The sequence below is a fragment of the Amblyomma maculatum genome, chromosome 11 (assembly GCF_055883805.1).
Source record: "Amblyomma maculatum isolate TAMU_Amacu chromosome 11, ASM5588380v1, whole genome shotgun sequence".
Taxonomy (NCBI): domain Eukaryota; kingdom Metazoa; phylum Arthropoda; class Arachnida; order Ixodida; family Ixodidae; genus Amblyomma; species Amblyomma maculatum.
Genome location: NC_139354.1, coordinates 58,371,118 through 58,396,644, shown reverse-complemented (window position 1 = coordinate 58,396,644; position 25,527 = coordinate 58,371,118). Strand labels below are relative to the sequence as shown.

Below are 25,527 nucleotides of genomic sequence, written 5' to 3'. Positions count from 1 at the left end.
TGCTGGGGCTCACTGAACCACCGGTGTAAGCGTGCAGGCTGCGTCCATGCTTCGGATCCATATGTTCCGTTGGGACCTGTTATAATCCAGACAGCGAGATATCGGCCTTCTTCTTGAAGCTTGAAAAGCAAATATTAAAGGGGGCAGTGGCGTCTCCATAAAGGAGATAATGACGTTTATCAGTAGATACTGTCACCCTGACACTGAGAAAAAGCGCAAAACAAGCCGAATAGCGGGGACGCATTTAGTACAGATATGACTTTGTTAGCGCAGAATAACGGCCTACAACAAGAGAGGCTCTTTAAACTGATGTAGTTTCCCTCGCAAGTGTTTATCTCTACTGCGCATCAAAAAGAAAAGCGCTGGTTGCAAAAATGGTTTCTGCATCTTCTGGAAGGCATAGTTGTTTACAGCAGCCGTCATTCCTTGCTTCCTACAGTAATTTCAGGCTGCCGCTCTGCTCCATAATTATTAATTCTGTTTTCATATAGTATACGTTGCAGTTGTCTGCTGACAATCTAACAATGGCGCCTGCTGAAAAGAATTAAGAATTCTCTATAGGGACTGCGGTAAATGTATGTACGGAATATCTGCAGATTTTCTTGCAACTGCCAATTTCATTTCTGAAGAAAACCTAGGCATCAATTAGAGTAATGAGCAACATCTGAATTCGGCCTTTTTTGCTACACTTGTTTGCCTCCATGACATGCAGCAGTTACATAAGCGTCTTCCTTCTCTCTCTACGTTCGGTCAAGCGGCCAACAACGACTGTTTTATTTGTGATAATGGGCAGGGCAGACGTACGTGACAGCGGGACCCGCGGTGTTAGTGGTAATCCTCTAGTGTAAATACCTGATTTTAAAGATATTTCTGAAAGCGTCTTTCACTTTCTAATTTTTCAGCATTCCTTGCTAAAAACTGTAGGCAAATAATTAAAAAAAATAAACTTTTTCAAAGAACTCCGACTGTATAGCAGCCAATTAGGACTACTTTAAGCTCTCAGTAAGTGGCATAGCATACCACTTTAAAAGCAAGATTTCGCTAGGCTTTCCAAGGCAGGATCAGTGTCATTAACATCGCTGTAAAAGGTAAGCGTGTTATCAGCAATCCAGAGCTATTCTTGGCAGTGTGCACCACTCGGACGTATTGCGTAGCTTGGTAGAAAGAAGAACAATTACCCGTTTGCGTACGCTCGAATCAATGAGAGGAATAGGAAACGCCACGGCAAAACCAGTTTGCGAGGAATGGATATAGCGACGCACGCGATCCGATAATGTAGGTCATTATGCTCAGTGACGGCGTTAACACAAGCCGGCTCGCCCACTGCTTCCGTTCCGTCGATAGCTCAGTTGGTAGAGCGGTGGACTGTAGAGGTGTCTCACATACGGTAATCCATAGGTCGCTGGTTCGAATCCGGCTCGACGGATTAGTTTTTTTACCTTTTTTAAACCATTTACATGCGCATAAGCGGTCTGCTGCATTACAGTAGCCAATAATTTATTTTACTTAGAAGCACTATGCATTTTCGAAGATACCTCGCTTTCGCAGTTGAATTCATTTTGAGACGTCAGCAGTGTGTCTAAACATTAGCATTTATCGCTTTTTCATAAAAGTATATAGTATTTGGGTGTACACAGTGAAGCAAGCGAGGGCGAGGACCTGGGAACATCAGCAAATTTATTTTATGTTTCCTTACTCATTGTTCTATTCGCTTTTTTATTTGCCTTAAAAAAGCATTTGCAGTGCCGTAGAGGCCTCCACATAGTTTACAAGAACTTGTAGACAGGCTAGATGGTTTTCAGTTTCACACGGTATTATTAGCGCAAAAAATACACACGCCCACGTGTCCTTCCTTTTCTCTCCTGTGCGTAAGTATTTTTTTGAGTTAAGAATGCCGTCTGACGTCTCCACATACCACGCGTGAACTTCGTCCTAGGATGCATCAACCGATTTCCCTTTCTGTTTGTCTGGGGTTTATTTTAGCGGTATGGAGCAAACCTTCTTTATAAAGAAATCGTTTCTTGACACTAAAACTTTACTTCCTCTTTCGGCTAATATAATCGGCCATTACCTGGGAACAACGCAGATTTTATCACAGAATTTGAAGCAGATATTTGCTAACGTTCAGTCTGAACCTCTGTATGCTAAAGCGCTGAAGAATAGCAAGCAGTGAGCGATGCGGAAAAACAAATATTCGAAATACTGAGCGTTCGAATTGTGCAGATTTGTTCCCGCTCGGATGAATTATTCTTCCTACCGCTCCTTACCGCCTTTTTCTTACTTTCTCGTTTCGGATTCCTCCGACATTCTATGGCTGCAGCCATGCTATTTTGTGCTATTGCTTATCTGCAATATGTGTTGCATGCGTGATAAAATTCTCGGCTGATAAACAAAGCACATATTTGTCGTGTCAAACTGAAGCAATTGTCGTGGCAGATGACAGAACGCAAAAATTAAATCCTTGAAAACAAAACTTTACCAGTTTCCAGAGAAAGCCACAGGAACTGTGGTCTAATACAATTTTTGAATTAATAGGCGCAATTCTCCTAAACGAGATAATAAGCCTTTCCTACCACTAATAACCTACGTTTTCAATGCAGCAGACTAAATCAATTTGTCCATGACTTTAAAACAATCGAGCAAGTCATTGGCTGCAGCTTGCTCTTGTGTGGAACAGAAGCTGCTTTCTTTTATGTTGTGTTTTTGACTAAAGCTGATGTTTCAGCTTCAAGAGTAGGAGAAATCATCTTGCGCTCGAACTTCTGTCAAGGCCTTGACTAGAGAACGGAAGTTTCCCCTCCACTCTTGTTCAGTTTGTTTGGTGTATCCCGTAATGTCGGAGTCTGTTGAAGCATTTGATTTGGCGTGGTGCCATTCCTAACGTCGGCAGCACTGCAATTACAGTTTTATACACGCAGCAGTTTGGCACTGCCTAATACTTTTCGTAAGAATAAAATAAACCGTATTGGGACATATACCATCTTATGATGCCTCATTGGATATTGAGGCAGCTATAGTATAGGGCAGTGCAATAATTTAAAGCAGATGCGCACTTTAAGCGTTTGAGGACAAACGCCGCATTGGCTCAGTGCTCATAGCGCTGACAAAGAGAGCCGGGAAGCCAGGGTCCGAAGTCGGGCAGAGAAGCCCTATTGAAGCAAGCGAATTGCAAGGTGCCCGTGCATTTTTCATTTGTGTAGTGTTAGCCTTCCACTGCATGCGCCTCACTTAGCTTCAGCTCCACAAACAACGTAAGCCGTTTGCTGATATCGCAAAACAGACAGGAAAGTTTGCATTATTGCGATGCGAGACGCATTTTCTTTGATTCCCCTTTTAATTGGATCCATGGACAACATCTATTATCACTCTTTCCTTTCTTTCCGGGGGTCTAAGAGACGCTGAATGCTCGGCAGTATGCAATATCTTTCTCATAATTTTTAAAACTAGACACAACGAAACGTCGATTGCTCTCTTTTTGTGTTTGAAAAAGCGCGCTTTACATAGGGTTTGTTTAGGCTTGGCGCTTTAGTATTCGAATGTGATCGCGTCCGGCAAGGCACGACTGGCACGTATAGGAACGTTTTACATGTCTAGGATTCAGCATTCAGCGCTTGTCATGTTATTTATATACTCGATCTCTGCAAACCTACCCCAAGGGTACAAATCCTACCCACAAGGCAGACGGGATATGTTTCCTGTTGGCAACTGCCTAGCGACAAATTTCGAATTGTATGCACTTGAGGACAACGGCAAACAGCCTGTCATAAACCCGTGTCCCTCGTTATCCAAATAATTTTCGAGAAAGGAGAAAATAGCCGCGTCAGGCTCAGTTGAGTTTCTCAGCACAAATTTTATTCGAAAGTTTTAAGAATTTTTTTACAAAAGAGAAATAAATGTTTCAGCGGTAATTACGAACTTTCAAACAGATGCTTTAAGTATTTTATTGGCATTCCTCGAAACTTGTGCCCCGTGCGTGGAAAAACATATTCGGAGAAAGGTTCAAAATTTTGAGATCATTTGGTCTTTAAAGGTGGCCTCGAACTTCTGCCGAAGAGGATGTCTACACTAGAAGTAGAATTTCTGGCTACGATCGCCATGATAAAGAGAAACTACCGAGCACAAATTCACTTGTGTAAGCGATGGAATAACGTTACGCTTTAGAAGAAGCAGTTTTCTAAGAAGGGGCACCGGACATGCCAGCAATGTAATGATTCAAGACACAACGCATGCTTCCACAGTCCAGACAAGCGTGGGTGCTGCGCTCCGTTGCTTCGTCGACAGTTCATTTAGTCGAGCGGTAGGCCTTAGTAGGAGTATTGAGGAAATGAAAATCCGTCGGTGGCTGTTTGAAATCCGGCAAGATACACTACATTTTCTTTTGCTCTCCGAACCTCGTTTAGGACACAGTGCATAAGAGGAACAGACAATCAAAATATTGGCATGTTCACACAGTTTGCCCTACTTACAGTTCGCACTACTCAAAGTTGATGTATCTCGCTACTGGCTTTAAGGAGCTGTGGGCTGTCACCTTCCTGTTAAATTTCAGTCGCCCTTTTCAGTTGAGACAAGTTGACCCTTACATAGGCGCCCAAAGATGCAACAAAGTCTTTGATCTTCAATAGAGCTCCATCGCCGGCTTGCTTGAAATCCCGTCACAAGAATAAATGAACAATAAATGAACAAAGTGCTTTGACGTGCTATCCAGCGGCGATGTTGTTGTTTGACTTTGAAATCTAAACTAAGTGAAAACAATAAATTACTTTTTAGTGCTTGACAATTTTGTGCTGCTAACAGTTATATGATCCGTCTTAGATACTTTCAGTGACATAACTATGATTGAAAATTTCTTAACATCTACAATTTCCAAAATACATACGTCTTTCTCGCTCTCAATGTAAGTAGCTCACTTGAGAAAGTATTTATTGCTCGGTAGCAGAAAATGTGCACATAATATGTAGTGCTCTAAGCCACTTCCCACAGGGTAGCAGGGCTGAAGTCTTCGAAACCTAACAAGAGGTATGTGTTGCATAGATTCCTCCATTTCTGCATTTTTCTTCAAGTAGCCATAAGAAACTACTTGTCGCCGTGCTCGTTTCATATCGTGGACAAAATATGGCCGTGTTTGCATTGATCTAGTTTATTTTCAACCGTGCGTTTCAAATATTTCTATCTGTGAACTTACTTTTTCCCAGTTACTGATGCCAACTATTGAACTCAAAGATAATGATAAGCTATATGATCGGAACAAAATAGAAAATGAGTGTGTTACTGTATACATGCCGACCATAGCCGCTTAATCTCGCAGAGAATAAAAGTCATTTGACGAAGCATTATAATCGGTTTTAAAGCTCTTTTTATGATTCGTCTAAACAAATATATTTTTAAAGTCATAATCAATAAAGTTTGCCTGGCAAGCTTTATCTTAAAAGCGGACAGAAGAAGCAAATGACGTGACAAAGCGGGAAACGCAGTTGGCATTGATAAAGAGGCTAGCTCTGAGTACTTAATGTTCCAGGTACCTCTCAGTTGTTCGATTCCTCGGGCTCATTGTAATGCGGCAGCGTACTCCTGTAGCGAGCGGTCCTATCTTGCATCACCACAATCCTCTTATGCTTAGCAGTTCCTAGTGCTATCGGGGCTGCTCTCTAGATGGTCGCTTTTAAACGCTGTCTTTGTGGGGGTGTAGCTCAGATGGTAGAGCGCTCGCTTAGCATGCGAGAGGTACTGGGATCGATACCCAGCACCTCCAATATGTCTTTTATTTTTGTTAGCGCTATTTCAGGATTAAAGTGCATGGATTTGGGTGTGTTGATTGCCGCTCTTATTTATAATATATAGTTCGGGTTATGAATTCTGCCGTGTGTTGCTTGATATGAAGAACTCCGCGCAAAAAAGAACGATGTCCAAAGGGACGACACATAGGTCATTCACTAACGCTACGTCTTGGTCTGTGGCCCTTTTCCCAAGCATTTCACCTCAGAAGAGCCGAGCTCCAGCCCGAGGGAAATCTTGTGCACATTGCAACCCGGTGGGTCCCTAGCGGCACCAAGAATCAAACCAGGTTCATACAGAATGCGAGGCGTATGCTCGTGAGGATCCTATCTGTCCTCCCTTTTGCCCTTCGTCTGTTACTTGCACTCACTTCTTCGTTTCATTAAAATATACAGCCAAGGCTTGTCACAAGCCCCTTTTGTCAGGAGGAATTGAGCATCGGGCTTTCTTGTGTTTAAGTCCCCCCCTACCCCCACCTTTGGATTTAATTCATCTTAGTGAGCCTTTCATCATCCTCGAAAACATTCATGACAAAAGAAGATCCCTGGAGGGTGACCCCCGCCAACTTAATTTTTCTGTGTCTGTATTGCTTGTCAATAAACTGATTTCACCATTTACTTTTTTTCTAACGAAGAGCACTAGAACATCTGATATATTCTTTGTGAGAAATTAATAATTTGAAAGATTCTTATACCGAGTGTCGACCCATGCCTAGCAGCAGGCGGACACCATCTGACAAAGCACTTCTTGCTCGAAGATTAACGTGTCAGCCCCTTAAAAGCATTTTTGACTAAACCACTGCATATATCTCGCCGCCTTGGCGGCATCAGCATAAGGAGCCCACATACAATTCTGCATCGTTCGGCACGCAGAGCATGGGTGTTTTGCTCCTGCTCGTGATAGTGCAGTCAATCTACTGCACTAAAGACTTTCACATTGTCTTTAAGGGAAAAAAAATTCAAATACGCTTTGGCGACTAAAGTGACGAAAGGCGGAAGCCTGAGTGCTGCGTCAAATTTTCGCCTCTCCTCAGGCGCAAGCATTTCGGGGAGATGACATCAGCTCATTATTGACGAGATCGCGCTTCTTGTATCTACGCAGTTGTTCTACATTTACTGTTTTGTGGTTGATTTTACCGGGTGCGTGGCATTATTTAGTATTTAATTAATGAACCACGCAACTGTCACTAAATAGTAATTAATATTTAGCCAGTCATTATTCAGTTAATATTTATTTCAACAGAATTAGTAGTTCAATAATTAATTACGCAGCCTTCGCTAAATAGTAATTAATAAATTATTGGTCAATAATTAGTGTTTGTTGAAATCTTAAAAATTTCTTTATTTCATTTGTCAATCAATAGCAATTCATTATTGATTGGCATATGGTCATATGAGGCACGCATTCGCGCATGCTGCGGTGGTGCTCTGTGATTGGTCGAGACCTGCATGACGTCATCCCTTCTCGACCAATAAAAGGCGCCGCAAAAACGTGACACTTCTGCTGACGACAACAATGAGGCAATAAAAGCTTTCACCTGAATATGTATTTAATAATTTTAAGTGTCTGGTAGTATTAACCGCTCAAAATAGTGCCGTCTTAAATTATGCTTACACATTGCAGGCCCAGTATGCGTCCCCGGTTGTTGTTTATTTCAACGTCAATATTTAAGAACCTGGCAATCATGCGCCTTTAATTTGTTTATTTCTTCCACACCGTGATTTCTCTAATAAATGCATGTAAGTTATATATATATATATATATATATATATATATATATATATATATATATATATATATATATATATATGTATATATATATATATATTGTTTTTAGCGAAGCTCGCAATGTTAAGGCAAATGTTTTACAACCTTCCGAAAAACGCGCTGCGTTACATGGGAATAAAATTACAGCGCTCAATACTTTACGCAGTCCTTGGTAACACTCAGGGAAAGCAGAAAACCGTAAGGAATTTATAGAGCCTTAAAATAATAGAAAAGGATACTGCTAAAAAAACCCTGCAATGTCAAAGTTTCCTCTCTCCAACTCTAAAAATACTTCAGTCGCATATCAAAGAATATATTCTGTAACGCTGCATATGGGGAACTTGATTTCATAAGCGTAAGGCCTATCTGCCACCTTTAATCATTATTATGAATTTTTGATATTATTATACATATAATATTTACGGTGTAGAGTTAATATTTTTTTTTATATTCATTGCTGCTAGTATCATGGACGAAGCACCGCCCTTAGGTTCTCGGCTGCAAAAAAAAAGTGTTAATGCGTTACTTCCATTCTTTAAATAAATACTTTTCAAACATTCCGTTGGAAGTCACACTCGTGAACTGGAAAGTGCGGCTTTTGTTCTGTAATGTAGAATCTGAGTATTTATATTACTATGCATGTTTGGCGTCAATGTCTCTGATGCATTATATATCATTTATGACAATATGGTTCTCTATATAGAAGCAGGGTGAGCGCAGCTTCGCTCTCTGCGCATGGCTTCAAGCTGAGGACTATCCCCCTTCTGTGCACCTTGAACTGCAAAAGGTGAGGATTGGTAAAACAAAATATATATAAGCGAATACCTTAATAAATAATGTTTTGCTTTGCTCTGACGGCCTTGTTATTGAGCGCTCTCCTAGAAGACTGCTCAAAAGAATCTAGCCAAGTGATATGTTGTCCTTCGAACTGCGGAAAATAAATGTTTCTTTGTTTACATACTCGCAATTTATCCATTTACGCTGTTCAATGTGCATAACCGGGCTTGGTTGAGAATATTCCACCGTTTTTGTAACCTCTTTATTCATTTGAAGTAGTGTTCAAAATTTGAGTGAAATATATTTCTTAGAGGGGCAAATGAATTTACGAGCCATCACATATTGTGGCAGAGCGTCCTGAGAAAGTATGGCGGAACTCAGGCTGTATTCGGAAAAGCCCCATTCCGCAAACGACCAAAAGGCGAAACGTAACGGACATTTGCCGTGACCTGTTTATTCTTGATAAGATGCCGCCGTATACTTCGTTGCTATTCCATCCCAGATTTTCATCTCTCTCCTCGCAATTCGTCGTTCACGGCCGAATGAACGGTTTTTTTTTAGAGACGAATTGCAGACTTTCTCTTGTTGGAATCGCCGCTCAGATAGTAGAGCACTCTCTTAGCATGCTAGAATTACAGGAAGCAGGACCCAGCAGCTCTACTCCTCTGAATAGCCGTGGCAACACATGCGGTGCTTCAAGCTATTGGTCGCAGTAATTTTATTATGTATCAAGGTTTTCTACAACCCTACAAGTTTTATCCTCTAGACTTTCTGTCTCAAAAGTGAATGTGTGCATCAGTGACAGCTGCTTAAAGAAATTTTCTTAAGAAGAGCGCAGCGCTGTGAACCGTTGATTAAGAAACGCCAAAGTAGAAAAGTTTCCAATCCAACAGACCGGATAGAATTGGCAGAGATATAAAAGCTAATCAATAAGGGCAAAATGGCCGATATAAGAAAGTATAGCATAGAGAAAATTGAGCATGCTATAAAGAACGGGGCAAGCCATTAAGCAATGAAGAACAAATTCGGCTTTGTCAAAAATCAGATGATTGCGTTAAAGCACAAGGCGGGCAATCTCATCATGAATATGGACAAAATAGTCAAAATAGCCGAGGAGTTCTATACTCATCTCTACAGTAGCCAAGAAGTCACGACAATAATGAGACTGGCCCTAGGGTAATGCAGTCAGACGTTCCGTCAGTGACGAAGGACGAAGTTAAAAAAGCATTAGAAACTATTAAAAGGGAGAAAGCAGCTAGAGAAGATCAGGTAACTAGAGATTTGTTACAGGACGGGAGGGGATATCGTGCTAGAAAAACTGGCCAACCTGTATACGCAGTGCCTGGTGTCATCGACGGTACCGGAACCATGGAAGAACGCAAACATTATCTTAACTCATAAGAAAGGGGATCTAAGTACTTGAAAAATTACAAAGGAATCAGTTTACTGTCTGTTACATAAGGTATTTACCAAAGTAATCGCTAATAGAATCAGGACAACTTTAGGCTTCCACCAAGCAAACTATCAAGCAGGTTTTCGGAAAGGATACTCTACTATCGATCATATTCATACCATCAACCAAGTGATAGAACAATGCTCGGATATAACCAGCCCATGTCAATAGCAATAATTGATTACGAAAAAGCATTTGACACAGTAGAAACCTCGGCGGTCATGGAGGCATTGCGAAATTAGGGTGTAGACGAGCCATGCGTGAAAGTGCTGGAAGATATATATAGAGGGTGCAGAGCAAACATAGATCTGCGTAAAGGAAGGAACAAAATTCTTATAAAAAAGGTGTTGGGCAAGGAGACACGATCTTCCCAGTACTATTCACAGCTTGCTTAGAAGAAGGATTCAGAGATTCGGAATGGGAGCAGTTAGGGATAAGAGTAGATGGAGAATACCTCAGTAATCTGCGATTTGCTGATGACATTGCTTTGCTAAGTAACTCAGAGGATAAATTTCAAGGAACGATTGATGACCTTGACAGGAAAAAGTAGAAAGGTAGGCTGAAAGCCAATGTGAAGAAGACTAAGGTAATGTTCAATAGCCTAGGGATTAAACAGCAGTTTACGTTAGGTAGCGAAGCACTGGAAGTAGTAGGCGAATATGTCTACTTAGGAGAGGTAGTAACCGCAGATCTGGACCATGAAAGAGAAATAACAAAGAGAATAAGACTGGGATAGAGCGCATTTCGCAAGCACTCCCAGATTATGACTAGCAGCTTACCAGTATCGCTAAAGAGGAAAGTATACAACAATTGCATCTTACCTGTACTTACCTATGGTACTGAAACGTGGAGGCTAACAAAGAGGATTCTACTTAAGTTCAGGACAACGCAGAGGGCTATATTGAAAGAAAAATGGTAGGGATAACGTTAAAAGGTAGAAACGTGCAGAGTGGGTCAGAAGAATAACTCAAGTTACCGACATTCTAGTGGAAATTTAGAAGAAGAAATGGGCATGGGCAGGACATGTAGTGCGAAGAGAGGATAACCGATGGTCGCTTAGGGTAACAAACTGGATTCCAAGGGAAGAAAAGAGTAGCAGTGGGCGGGAGAAAGTTTGGTGGGGGATGAGGTTAAGAAGTTCACAGGGTTCAAGTGGACGCAGCTAGCACAGGACCGGGTTAATTGGAGAAATATGGGAGAGGCCTTCGCTCTGCAGTGAGTATAGTCAGGCTGATGATGATGATGATGATGCTGTGAAATGTCGTGCATGTCTACGTTTTTCTCGTGAATTTTACTCACGTCCTGCTTTACGTCTAGGAGAATTAATTGTCCCACTAGTGCGCATTTCTTAAACCTCTTCACTATGCTCAACATTAAACTGTTAAAATTAGTATTTACATCGCAGGGAACGATAGAAATGGACATATACAAAACATGAAAAACCTTCATTCAAGAAACGTTTATTTAACCGAGATGGCTGTTGCCGGCTCGGACGAATATTGTTTGGATGAGATAAGCCAATACCTTCGTTTGGCTCCAAGACGCCAAATTTGAAACGGCACGTGCCGCACTTATCTCCCTAGGAAAGAGAGCGAGACCGGAGTCTTACGTTAGACAGGTTACGCTCTTAGCCGGCGAGCAAGGGCTTGTGCCTGAGAGCGCAACACCACAGCTCGACATCGAGACTCCATCGACGCCGCAATGACTGCTGGGATATTAAAGTTTTGTAAACAAAGAACCCCAGAATACAAGAAACATTGGGCTCACTGATCCTCCAAGTAAATAGTACCGCAGTGCCAACGCGGTTGTATGAATCTCTTTTCTTACTCCGGAAAACTATATATATATATATATATATATTTCATAAAAGTCTTCCAGGATCCAGAAATATGCATAAGATGAGGTAGGGGCGCACAAACCGTCCACTATTGCGTCTCTCATAACCGATTTTGCTTTGGAATTCAAAACGCCTAATCCGAAACAAGCTACGCCAATCGCAAAATGTACGCGAGAAAATATAAACTTGAATTTCGGCCAACACGAATTTATTTTTCAGAGATAAATATTCCATTGTTTACTTTATAGTTCGAATGAAAAATGTTTTCAGTGCCAATTTAGAATTTTTCATGAGGTAACCTGAAATTAAAGAAAATAGCGCAACAGCAAAGTGTATGCGATGAGACATAATTGGAAAGAGAGAAATTCGTGCTAAAAATTGGAAACAGTTCAAACATCTTTCCAGGATTTCTGTTACATAAGGAGCAACACTGCATATTAGCATCGTTTGATATTCTGTACTTCCATATTCTGCAAGACCGCTCTACTGTTCCTGGTGGTTCCAGGAAAGACCGAGCCAGTGTCTCGGTGAAAGAAATCATATATAAAATCGCCAATTGTTTTAGGTCATTTCAAACTATATGAATACATTCCTTCAAAACCAATGGGAGCCGGAAGCAACGACACGCCAAATAACATATACTGACACTCGTATTGTTTCCAAATTTTCTATGGAAGATAGATACGCAGGACACAAATTCTTCAACGTTCACGAGAGCGAAACCTGGGAAGAGGATAAGTAAATTGAACTTAGAATAATGGCAGTGTCTGTAAAACATCTTACAATATAAACGAACTACGGGGCGTATTGCACATACATTATTCTACCTACAAACGTTTCGCTTGTGTCGTTTGAAATGACGTCATTTTCCCGAGATTAGTACATAGCGGAATTTTGAAGTCTTCATTTGATGAATATAAAGAAGGCTGAAAGTAAGCTGTTATCATGAAAAATGATCAAGGAAAACAGTTAACCTAGCGAACTGCATGCTTCTATGGTTCATCTTTGTTGCGCCTGAAAATGTGTTCAAAAGACAGAACGTCCCCGTTGAGAGTAACATTAAGAAGCTGTATTAAGAAAATATAAGGAAACATTAGGGGACCTTGCAGATTCCCGCGAAGGTAGAGGCGATAGTGCCATTGAAAGTGCCTTTTAAGTCGTTGAATTTTATGCTTTGTATTTGTCACTTTTTGCACAAAGCAAGGCGAATGTGTCTCTTACGTTTTGACAGACAACTACAACCACAGTTACAGGCATCCAATCAGGGGTACATATGTCCTCTCGTCGAATCCCTTTCGCAAGCTAGTCTCTATTGTGACCTGTAAATGAACGCTAAATGGTAATGAAATCATATAACACTGTTATGAACGCTGCATAGTGAAAGGTTGCGCCACAGTTTTGATAAGACATTATATGCGTATTTGCGCGATACAACTACAACGCCGACGCTCGCTGTTCTAAGGCACGGGACCAATGGAGTATCGAGTAAAAAATAAAAAGCATGGTGGAAACTGCCACCGTTGTAATTCAATATGGATGCTCTTGTATTTTATCTATATCGTCATAATAAGTGAGCTATCTTACCAAGGCGCTACTACCAAAGGTATCGTCATCATCATGATTACCCTGAATGTACCCACTGCAGGGCGAAGGCCTCTGCCATATTCCTCCAATTAGCCCGGTCCTGTGCTAGTTGCATCCACTTGACCCCTTCGAACTGGTTAACTTCATCCACCCACTTACTTTCCTGCTACCATCTTCTACGCTTTCTTTCCCTTGGAATCCAGTTTGTTACCCTAAGCGACCACCGGTTATCCTCTCTTCGCACTACATGTACTGCCCATGCCCATTTCTTTTTCTTAATTTCCACTATAATGTCAGTGACTTGACTTAATTCTCTGACGTACTCTACACGTTTCCTATCTCTTAATGTTACCCTTACCTTTTTCTTTTCCTAGCCCTCTGCATTGTCCTCAGCTTGAGTAGAACCCTCTTTGTTAGCTCCGGCAACTCACTCCCTCAAAAGAACAGGAATTATCCCCCATGTTCCAGTAAATGACCAAAACTTCAAATTATTAGTCCTACAAAACCCAGGCTATAATCTGTTACGAAACAGTGGGAGTTGGGATTTGAGACTACGATCTCATCCAATTGTAACCAAAATTTTTATGAAGAGGAACAAAAAGCCCGCGAACAAATAATTAGCACCTCATCAACTAACGAGAGTTGAACAACTGCATCCAGCAATATTTTCCTTACTGCTTTGTCAAATATATGCGAAAGAAAAAAATAATCCGTCGAGCCGGATTCGAACCAGCGACCTATGGATTACCGTATGTGAGACACCTCTACAGTCCACCGCTCTACCAACTGAGCTATCGACGGAACGAACGTTGAGTGCAGAGTGCGTCGACTGGAGCCTGGATACACGCGCTATGACCTATATCGGTGCATTCAGGGCGAGTCAACTGCCTCCCCTTCAAAAACAAGTTTTCGGCCAACCTCATTCATCAATGACGCAATCGAGTCTTTGGGCAGTAACTTGTCTCGCCGATCACGACAATCACTGAGAACGTCATTAATGGTTTATAAGGTCAGCATCAGACATTTTTGAACACGCTGCTTAAGCATAAAAAAAATTATCTCGACTTTCTGCTGAAGTTTTCATATCCGGACATATTTTATGTACTTAACGAGAATCTTGATAGAAGTGCTTCATTTATGTTCCTGAGGTCTTCTGTTTCAACCCCGAATGTTTTCAAGACTTCAGTGATTTGCCGCAAAAATTTGCTGTTCAACATAAAACAAATTACCTTAATAGCAAATGCACTCCAAAACGCTATGTTTCGCAGCGTACTCTTTCTATGAACGCACGAATGACAATGTACATGCATATATGGGACATGGTGCTCAGTGCTACGCGAAACGTTGTCTCGTTGACAACAAATATTTTGTGAGAAATCTGCATAAATAAGACAAAAACCCCACCGCATTGTTGATTCACGCTTAGCAAAGCTGTCATCACAAGACTTTCAGAGACAGCATACGCATATTGTGGCAGCCTATCACCTTGCATTCAGCCCTTGGAATATAGTGCGCGTTTTCAAAACTTGTCGCGAAGTGTACGTTTAAGTAGAGGAGTGCATTGATTTTAATGGTGGCTATTGCATTTCAAAATTTAGTCCCTTCAACTTCTACTTTAGTTCTGTGCGAGCGCCAAGAATTGCCGTTAAGGACGTTTTGTAGTCATTCACACTGCACAATAACTGCGCATAAGTACCATTCATAAACCTTTCCAAATAATCTCTTGCTGCCAGCTGAAAAATATTGTGCTTTTATTTTATCTTATGGATCTTTTCTCATTTACTAATATTACATTGCCGCATGTTCCAACTGTAGGCCCACATTTTTCCATCAATCGCATATAAAATTTTTCTTCCAGCGCTAAAACATGCTGGCCAATCCAATATTTTAAATACGCACCGCGCTTCCAGAAGCCAAATACGGAAACAAAAATATTGCAGGAAAAGAAGTTTCATGAGCAATTAATAACGACCTAGATAACAGATTAATATCGCTGCTTCAAAAAATAATACATAATACGTTTCCAAATATATTATTTGGCTCGCACTTTCATTAGTGCTAAGTTTTAATTAGTGAAGTCACAAATTTCCTTTTCTCTCTCACTACTCATTAAAACTGTAGCGCCATCAATTCTTTTTCTCGTAATCAACTTAATTTCATTTTATATCAGGCAGCCCACCTGACACGATCGGTAACCTTTTGTATCTGCGTTCTTCAGACCTCTTCTCGAAACGTTGGAAAGCCTACTTTGGCTCCTTCACGAACGTTCGTCCTTTAGTTATATTTTTTTCGGTATTACAAATACTCGAGTGACTTTATTTCCGTGCACTGATAAACGTTGTCGGCCTTCCAGGAAGAAACATTGTTTTATCATGAAATCCTGCGTACTGTCTTCAGGTGTCATCGATAAAGGCCATACCTACGATTGTTTTCATACTCAGCGTTGGGAAATTCAAAGTTTCATATCTAGGAACTTGTGCGCACTGCTTGAATGATTGCGATAATATATTTTAACAAAAACACACACCAAGGAGGAAACACAGATCGAAACATGGGTGCTGCTCACAACTTATTGGTTTATTGAATGGAAAGAGTCAAGGGAAAAATGTGTGTGCGTGTGTGTGTGTGCGTGTGTGCGTGTGCGTGTGCGTGTGCGTGTGCGTGTGCGTGTGTGTGTGTGTGTGTGCGCGTGTGTGTGTGTGTGTGTGTGTGTGTGTGTGTGTGTGTGTGTGTGTGTGTGTGTGTGTGTGTGTGTGTGTGTGTGTGTGTGTGTGTGTGTGTGTGTGTGTGTGTGTGTGTGTGTGTGTGTGTGTGTGTGTGTGTGTGTGTGTGTGTGTGTGTGTGTGTGTGTGTGTGTGTGTGCGTGCGTGCGTGCGTGCGTGCGTGCGTGTTTGCCATTTAGAGTGAGTTGAATATCCATACGATGGACTGTATTAGGGTTCGATGCCGGATATAACGCCGCGCAATCGTTCAAAAACAGCGCAATTTCCTTGCCCGGCGAAATCAGTTACCTAGCAGTTATTCAGGATGAGTAAAGCGTTGCTCCCTAAACGAGTTGAAACTAAAAAGCTGAATGGAGGTGCTGGGTATTGATCCCTGTACCTCTCGCATGCTAAGCGAGCGCTCCACCATCTGAGCTGCACCCCCGACGATGACGGGCATTGAAGGCGTTCATTAAAATAGCATCCCTGTACACCACTCTGAACTGCTAGGTGTAAGAGGACAATGGGGATGCAAGATAAGACCGGTTTTTTTCGTGGAGTACATCGCTGCATTGAAATGAGTCCAAGGGAATAAACAATTTAGAGGTTGCTGGCAGATTAGGGACTACGCTACCCTCTACAACTATCACGATAAATTGATTACTTCGCTTGAATTGGTCCAAAATAGTGCCGCTCGTTTTATTTTGTCTAACTTTTTGAATGGCGGAAGCCGTAACCAGCATGAAATCTTTCCTCTCATTACAACCCTTAGCGTGCCGCTGTAAAATTATTCGTCTCAGTCTTTTTCATAAACAGTACTATTATTCCACTCTACGGAACGCGCTCATTCCTCCTTACCACTACGCATCGCACCGCACCGATCATCGTCACAAGATTGGAATTGAAACATTTAACACTTTATCAGCATTTCAGTATTTCGTGCCTCGTACTTCACTAGAATGGAACCACCTTCCTGCTTAAGTCATCGACATCACTAACATTTCCGCAACGCATTAGCTAAAATTGTATGAATAGCAGAATTAGTTTTGTAACATTCACCGTTCTTGTTTCTGTATTTTTATTATTATCGCTGGTAACCACTCCGCTTTCTAATGCCTCCGGCCGTGAGGGTTTAATAATTAAAGAAATAAATAAATGCCAGCAGCGGTCCTGACGATGAATTTCAGTCACAAATTCATTTTACTCTCCGCATTCCTTCAACTCCTCACAGTTTAATAATAAAGCTTTTTTCGACCACGACGTTAAAAACACATTTCTATTAGGCGAACCAGAAACGCAGTTCTGACCCTCATGATACCGATTCTTCAAATATATTTTGTGGTCAAAATGCAGCAGCGCTGTTGTCAATGGCAGAATTACTTTCTGTTTCATTTTGATATTTATTGTTATCAAAACTGATCATTATCCTTTTGTTCATTACTTGGTATTCGACAAGTAGGCGAAAGAAGTTGTTAAATACGCGCAATTGACTCGCATACCTTGGAAATGGAACTTGGTAAATACAAGCACGGCCATATATTGCCTGCGAAACGAAAATAGCATGACGGCAACAAAAAATTTATTGTGCTTACTCAAGAAAAAGTACAAGTAGCTAAAGGTATCTAACGCGTCAATCTTTTTAGATTTCGGTGATGTCACCTTTTCTAGTCTGAGGGAAGTGGTTTCGACAACTAAATCTTATATGTTCATTCCCTGCTACGGAGCAATTAATGATTTCTCAAGAGAGCTAATCACGTGTATAGCGAGGAAGACGTACATGCGGTGGCCTCACGTAGTAATATCTCCTTTCACATATTTTTGGATAAAGACATGGATCTATGACTGTCGGTGCGCAGTGGAATGCAATATGTTTGTTCACTGCAATGTTTGTTCCAACATCGGCTTAGTGTTATTTAGCACTGAAAAAAATTTCTTGCGCAATATTTTCAAGGCAAGTGAAGAACAACGTTGAGGCAGACCATGTACAGTCAACTCTTGTAGCAATTTGTACTCTCTCCTTATTGCGCAGTGAACTGCGTGTCTCATAATGCAGATATGTAACATTTCAAAAACGCTATTATGCGTTCTAATCCCAAACTGAATTAGGCGTTCAACATTCGACTTTTACAGTCTCGTTCCACTGTATTTTCAGGCTTTCGCTGCGCTTCAAGCCGGCAACGAACAAACCAGGCTCCTGTAAAAAAGTTTTCGGTAAGCAGTGACTCTCGCAAGGCAAAACAGGCTGGTCGGCGCTCAGAGGTACATGTATATTGCCATTATTTCGTTACCCGTTTGCGACTAATTCAAGGAAGAATACGAGGCAAGCGGGAAGAGATGCTGATTTATATATTAAATGTTGACATTTCAGAAGAGGTGCGCGGCTACCCCAGGCTTTCAAATACGTTCTAATTGTATCAAGTAAGGCCGAATAAACGATAAGCACAAATTTTATGACCTTTGTCACCGTAAACATTTGTACACCCTTCCTTAAATTACGCAACTTAATGACGACAACATCAATGAGATACATTGGTAAATAAAAGCTTGCGTGCAGATCTTTTCGTGCTACTTGAGGAGCTACAAAACTGAGCTGGTGTAATCGGGTCTTCTCCACAAGATATGATGCGTAACTAAAAACTACTGGAGATTTGTGAAGAATTCCAGCAATCCTTTAGACTTCACCGGCACAAGTCTGCCGACTTCTCTTCATTTAGATCAAAATCAAAATTTTTAATTTGGTACAAAATCAGCCATCTTAAGAAAGTGGAAGCTGTTAAGAAGCGGTTAAAAATACGATCGTTAACTATCCTAAAACAACAAAATGGGATAGTCTATTTAGCACATGACGGAGATAAAAGTGCGCCATATGTTTAGGTTTTGCTGAGTAACAGGAAAACTCAGGCCAGGTTTTAGTCTTGTTGCTGTACGTCTTAGTTACACTTAAAGTCCGAACTGAAATATAGATCCCAAAGTATTCGCTGCGGCCCGGACTACCACACAATTCCGAATGCTCTTACGACGGCATGCACAGGGTTGATGATATAACCCGGTTAACAGGGTTATAGCATTAGAGTGGATTACACAGGAAGAAACCTCAAATTCCCATGTAATCCGCATTATACTTAAATAAACGTCGTTTTTGAAAAACAATTTCCGCTGTCCCGTTCTCGCCTGGCCCAGCGGATTCTGTCAAATATACGTGTGGAGACCCGTCAACGAGTGTGTTTGTAAATCATCTCCATAAAATTTGGCGACTCCGGACTTCGCTTATTCGATCTTTGCCCTCGCCCCTAAGTGCCTCGATCATCTTTGATACCCTCCATTCTTTGACCCATCCTGGCATCCGCGCAACTCATAGCCTAGTCACGACTCGTTGCGTCTGGCTTCGCCTCTGGTGGCGTACGTGCCTCAGCTGTCAGAAGAGTAAAATACACCCGCACACTGCGACTACCCCTTCCCGTCGCCGGACGCCCGCTTCAGCCATCTGCACGTCAACATTTTCGGTCTCTTCCAACCTGCGGGAGCCACTGCTACCTGTTAACCTGCATTGACAGGTTCACGAAATAGCCTGAAGCATGCACCGTCAGGACATAACAGTGGAGTTGATCGCAAGAGCACTCATCACACTCTGGATAAGCCGCTAGCGTATCGCTTCCACCATTACGACTCATCGTTGTCGTCAATTTGACTCAACATAATTTGCCAACCTATCTCGGCTACTCGGTGGCAATCACATTAAGGCGACCTCTTACCACCCGATTTCCAACGGTATCATTGAGCGTTTTCACTGGCATTCGAGAGCTTCACCTATAGCGTCCGCTTTCCCTTCAATGAATAGAGCTCCTACCCTTCGTCCTGCTTGGTCTCCGCACCGCACTTTGCAGTTACTCTTCTGCATGTGTAGCAGAGTTAAAATTTGGCACTACTCTCCCGGTCCGTGGCAAGGTCTTTGAGCCTCACCACCCAGACATGCTGAAGTCACAGATTCCGCCTGACGTCTGCCTAGCGCTATGAGCACTGTCGTTACGCTACGGCCGCGCCAATATTCTAGCCGCAGCACGTACCCCCCCCCCCCCCCCGACCTTCAGCTTTGCACTCACGTCTTTGTTCGCCGTGACGCCGCACGTCCAGTCTTATGGCCACCATACGATGGTCCGTTCCAGGTGCTCCGGCGTACTCCTAAGCACTTTCTATTGCGCATGAACGGCATGGATAACCCGATATCATTTGATCGCCTTAATCCAGCCCACCTTGACTCAGAAGTCATCGCCAACTGTGCCACTGCAACCCCTCCCAATCATGCCAGTCCTCTCCGCGTACAATTCGCACCCACAGGATCAACCTTTCGCCATTGCCCTTCGCTCATGGCTTCATCGCTGGAGGAGGCCCTGTAACATACTGCCGCGAAACCTTCAAAACTGTATTTGTTGTTTTTCAACAGCCGCCGACATACAGGCTTCTCACTCTGATTCTGGATCGCGTATCAGTTCCGTAATCTTTGTTTGTTAATGCTCGATGTCGCGAGTCACACCTTTATCAGTTTCGTTGTAGCGCAAGATGCACCGAGATCTATCTCGAAGATTTCGGCCACTCGTGTGTCTTTCCACAATGTTCCTGCCCGTGCTGGTAGCTGTTTGCGACGTTATCTAGGTTCTGTGTAGCCTTTGAATTGAGCGTTGACGAGTGTGACGGGCATTCTGCGTTCGACGATCGACCAACACGTTTGCTGCTATCGCCACCGCCGAGTTTCTTAGTTCTTTTGCGGGCGCAAGTCAGCCCAATAAAGAGTTAATTTCCGTGCCATCAAGCCTGCGTCTTCATTCGTGTCATCGACCCTGGTCACCACCACGTGACATCTGGTGGAGGTGCTGCCCTTGATCCTTCAAGTGAAGACCTCAGCCTTATTCCGGTCGCCCTGGAAGACCAACCTACAGGTCACCGAGCCAGCCGTCGACTCCAAGGTCTACAACCCGAACACGGTCTGCTGCCTGACCCCATTCGATCTCGGAAGGCATCGACGCTGACAATGGCCCAGCCTACAGCACCGGTTGTTTTTGTCCAGCCCAGTGAGCCCCCCTGCTTCTATGGACGACCGGATGAAGATGCGGGAGACTGGATGGACCTTTTCGAACGTGTGGCAGAATTCAACGGCGAAAAGACGAACATCCTCCGCCGCCGACGACCACTAACGACGGCGCAGCCATTTCACCGCCGCTCCACACGACGACATCGACGACAACACGACCTGAGTGCAAGCAGACACCGCCGCCCAGCGAAGTAACAATAGTATGCCCCGGCCATGACCTGAAGAAACGACGGAGCCGAGATCGGATACTAAGGCCCACGTGCAATGCGAGGACGCGAACAAGTGACCTTGAAGTTGATATCGTCGGTCGCAGAGTCATTGCCCTAGTAGACACCGGAGCTGACTATTCAGTCATTAGTGGACCGTAAGCCTCTCAGCTCAGAAACGTTACCACCGCTTGGGATGGCCCGCTGATTCGCACCGCAGGTGGCAACCTGATTACTCCATCGGGACGATGCATTGCAAGAATAACCGTAAATGGGCGTACTTACCCCACCAGCTTTGTGGTCTTGCAGCAGTGCTCCCGCGACGTGATTTTAGGCATGGATTTCCTAAATGAACATAGGGCTATCATCGACCTGCGATCCTAGCTCATCAACCTCTCTGCAGACAAAGCCATTCCTGCTACGACGACTTCGACGCCACACATCGCTCTAAACGTCCTCGATGAAGAATTGACCGTCCCGCCCCGATCAAGCATCGCAGTCTGCGTAGGTAGCGCAAACATCGAAACCGCTGAAGGCATCATCGAAGGAAATATCCAATTGCTCTTAGAACGAGGTGTCGGCATCGCAAGAGGCATCGCGAAATTTCGGAGAGGTCAAGCTCAGGTGCTGGTAACAAACTTCTCCGAAGAATACCGGCATCTCAACAGGGGCACGACGATCGCATTTCTCGACGAATTAGCGGACCTCAAAGACGTGTTCGCCCTCCACGACCAAACGCTGGAAGACGCACCGGACCTATTCCGTCAGCCCACATTTGACATCAACCCGGCATTGACCCACAGCAGGAAAGACCAGATTCTCAGTCTTCTTCGAAGCTACGCGGAGTGCTTCTCGTCATCATCGAAGGTACGACAAACACTACTGGCCAAGCACCGCATTATAACGAACGAACACGCCCGCCCTCTGCGCCAAAGCCCATATCGTGTATCGCCGCGAGAACGCCAGGCCATACGCGATCAAGTTCAGGAAATGCTGCGTGATGACGTAATCCAGCCATCGAAGACCCCCTGGGCGGCACCAGTCGTTTTGGTGAAGAAGAAAGACGGCACACTTCGCTTCTGCGTTGATTACCGCCGCTTGAATAGCATTACTAAGAAGGATGTCTACCCGCTTTCCCGCATCGACGACACTCTCGACCGGCTCTGCAATGCAAGGTACTTCAAATCGATGGACCTGAAGAGCGGATATTGGCAAATTGAGGTCGACGAGAGATATCGCTAGAAGACAGCATTCATCACACCGGACACTCTTTTTGAGTTCAAGGTGATGCCATTTGGCCTCTGCTCCGCACCGGCCACATTTCAACGAGTAATGGACACAGTTCTGGCAGGCTTGAAGTGGCAAATTTGTTTGGTATATTTGGACGACGTTGTTGTCTTCTCTTCAAACTTTGAAGACCACCTAAAACGACTACAGACAGTACTGGAAGCTATCAAGTCATCGGCACTAACGCTAAAAGCAGAGAAGTGTCACTTCGCCTACGAAGAACTCCGGTTCCTAGGTCACATCGTTAGCAAGGACGGTATTCGCCCAGACCCGGAGAAAACAGCTGCAATCGCACAATTCCCACCGCCTGCCGACAAGAAAGCTGTGCGCCGATTCCTTGGGCTGTGCGCTTATTATCGACGGTTTGTCAGAAACTTTTCGCGGATCGGCGAACCATTGACGCAGCTTACAAGGACTGACGTACCTTTTAAATGGGGAGCACCTGCAATGCCCTCCTGTACTTGGCCACTTAGATGAAAGCGCCGAGACCGAAATTCACACCGACGCGAGCAGTTGGGGCTTAAGAGCCGTTCTCGTCCAGAAGAATGCCGGACAGGAGAAAGTAATCGCCTACGCGAGCAGGTTCCTCACAAAAGCCGAAGTCAATTACTCGACGACCGAGAAGGAGTGCCTCGCGATCATCTGGGCCACTTCTAAGTTTCGTCCATACCTATACGGCCGACCATTCAAGGTGGTAAGCGACCATCATGTACTCTGCTGGCTGGCTAATTTGAAAGATCCCTCCGGCCGCCTTGCCAGATGGAGCCTACGACTTCAAGAATTTGACTTGACTGTAGTCTATAAGTCAGGCCAGAAGCATTCCGGCGCAGACTGCTTATCACGCGCTCCCGTCGACGCTCCACCGAAAGGCGATGACGACGATGCCTTTTTAGGACCGGTAAGCACCAGCAGTTTCGCAGAACAACAGCGATCAGACCCTTAGCTGAAAGCGCTAGCCGATTGCTTAGAAGGAAAGACTACTTCCCCTCCTGGTGTGTTCAGGAGACATTCATCATCGTTCGCGTTAAGCAATGGCCTCCTTGTGAAGAAGAACTTCGCAGCCAACAATACCGCGCAGCTTCTTGTAGTGCCTAAAAACCTCCGGTAGAAATTCTGCATGAGTTGCGCGATGAGCCCACAGCAGGCCATCTCGGATTTTCGCGCACGTTGCGTCGAATCCAGGAGAAGTATTACTGGCCGCAACTGCCTGCCGAAGTTGCCCACTACGTGAAGACATGTCGTGAGTGCCAACGACGCAAGACGCCGCCTATCAGACCAGCAGGACTACTAAACCAGATTCCGCCCCAGACCTGCCCTTTCAACAAATTGGAATGGATCCCCTCGGCCCCTTCCAGCTTCGTCTATGGGTAACAAGTGGATCATCGTGGCCACTGACTACCTTACCCGCTACGCCGAAGCAAAAGCATACCAAATAGTACCGCGGCATAAGTCGCCAAATTTTTTGTCGAACAAATTCTCCTGCGACATGGCGCCCCAGAAGTGCTCATCACGGACAGGGGAACGGCGTTTACGGCAGAGTTGACGCAAGCCATCTTGGAATACAGTCATACAAGCCATCGACAAACAACTGCGTACCATCCCCAGACCAATGGTCTTACGGAGCGCCTGAATAAAACGATCGCGGACATAATCCCCGTGTACGTCGACGCTTAACACAAGACCTGGGACGCCATCTTGCCGTACGTGATCTTCGCGTATAACACGGCTGTCCAGGAGACGACCAGAGCGACCCCGTTTAAGCTTGTGTACGGCAGGAAGCCCACGACAACGCTCGACGCAATGCTGCCGCACGTAACCAACGAGGACAACCTTGACGCCACCGCCTACCTGCAGCGTGCAGAGGAAGCCCGACGACTCGCACGGCTGCGTATTAAAGACCAACAGCGCACCGGCAGCCGACGATACAATTTACGGCGGCGCCACGCAGAGTACAATCCAGATGACCAAGTGTGGGTTTGGACACCAGTTCGCCGTCGCGGATTAAGTGAAAAGTTGTTGCGTCGATACTTTGGGCCGTACAAAATCATTCGCCGCGTCGGACCACTGGACTATGAAGTCATTCCTGACGGAATGTCAGCATCACAACGACAACGCGCACGCCCAGAAATTGTACATGTTGTACGACTGAAGCCATATCACTCGCGTTAAAGAATGTGTGGTGTTTAAACTTTGCAGTGTTTATGTCTGAGTTGCTTTGTTTTGGAGCATCGAGGCGATGTTTTTTTTAAGGGGGGAGTAATGCCGCGAAACCTTCAAAACTGTATTTGTTGTTTTTCAACAGCCGCCGGCATACAGGCTTATCACTCTGATTCTGGATCGCGTATCAGTTCCGTAATCTTTGTCTGTTAATGCTCGATGTCGCGAATCACACCTTTATCAGTTTCGTTGTAGCGCAAGATGCACCGAGATCTGTCTCGAAGATTCCGGCCACTCGTGTGTCTTTCCACAATGTTCCAGCCCGTGCTGGTAGCTGTTTGCGACGTTATCTAGATTGTTCTGTGCAGCCTTTAAATTGAGCGTTGACGAGTGTGACGGGCATTCTTCGTTCGACGATCGACAACACGTTTGCTGCTATCGCCGCCGCCGAGTTTCCTAGTTCTTTTGCGGGCGCAAGTCAGCCCAATAAAGAGTTAATTTCCTTGCCATCAAGCCTGCGTCTTCGTTTGTGTCATCGACTCTGGTCACCACCACGTGACAATACCGTCGTGGTCCAGATGCAGAAAAAGATGACAACCTCAGCATGCCGGCTAGGCGCGCGTAGATTGTTCTTCATGGCTGCAGGACTAAACTCCGGCGGTTCGCTGTCCCGTTCCCGCCTGGCTCAGCGGATTGTAAAATATATTTGCGGAGATCTTACAACGAGTGTCTCTGTGAATCATCTCCACAAAAGCATGGTGTATATTCATGAGATCTTGCGGAATAAATATAAGATTGCTAGGGTACGATATAAATATAAGATGATAAATTCCGGAATAAGCACGTTCCAAACGATAGGTGCTATGCACGACTTAATGAATATTTTGTTAGTCTATAAA

The 25,527-nt window shown here is 44.0% G+C and overlaps 3 non-coding genes across 3 annotated transcripts; 2 read left to right on the top strand and 1 right to left on the bottom strand.

Annotated features, from left to right (window-relative positions):
- The first annotated feature begins 1,334 nt into the window (after positions 1–1,334).
- TRNAY-GUA (transfer RNA tyrosine (anticodon GUA)) lies at positions 1,335–1,426 on the top strand. The gene is given in 2 exon segments: positions 1,335–1,371; positions 1,391–1,426. It is a non-coding gene; the product is annotated as a tRNA-Tyr (tRNA).
- Positions 1,427–5,676: 4,250 nt separating this feature from the next.
- TRNAA-AGC (transfer RNA alanine (anticodon AGC)) lies at positions 5,677–5,749 on the top strand. The gene has a single exon. It is a non-coding gene; the product is annotated as a tRNA-Ala (tRNA).
- Positions 5,750–13,899: 8,150 nt separating this feature from the next.
- Positions 13,900–13,991, bottom strand: TRNAY-GUA (transfer RNA tyrosine (anticodon GUA)). The gene is given in 2 exon segments: positions 13,900–13,935; positions 13,955–13,991. It is a non-coding gene; the product is annotated as a tRNA-Tyr (tRNA).
- Positions 13,992–25,527: the final 11,536 nt, after the last annotated feature.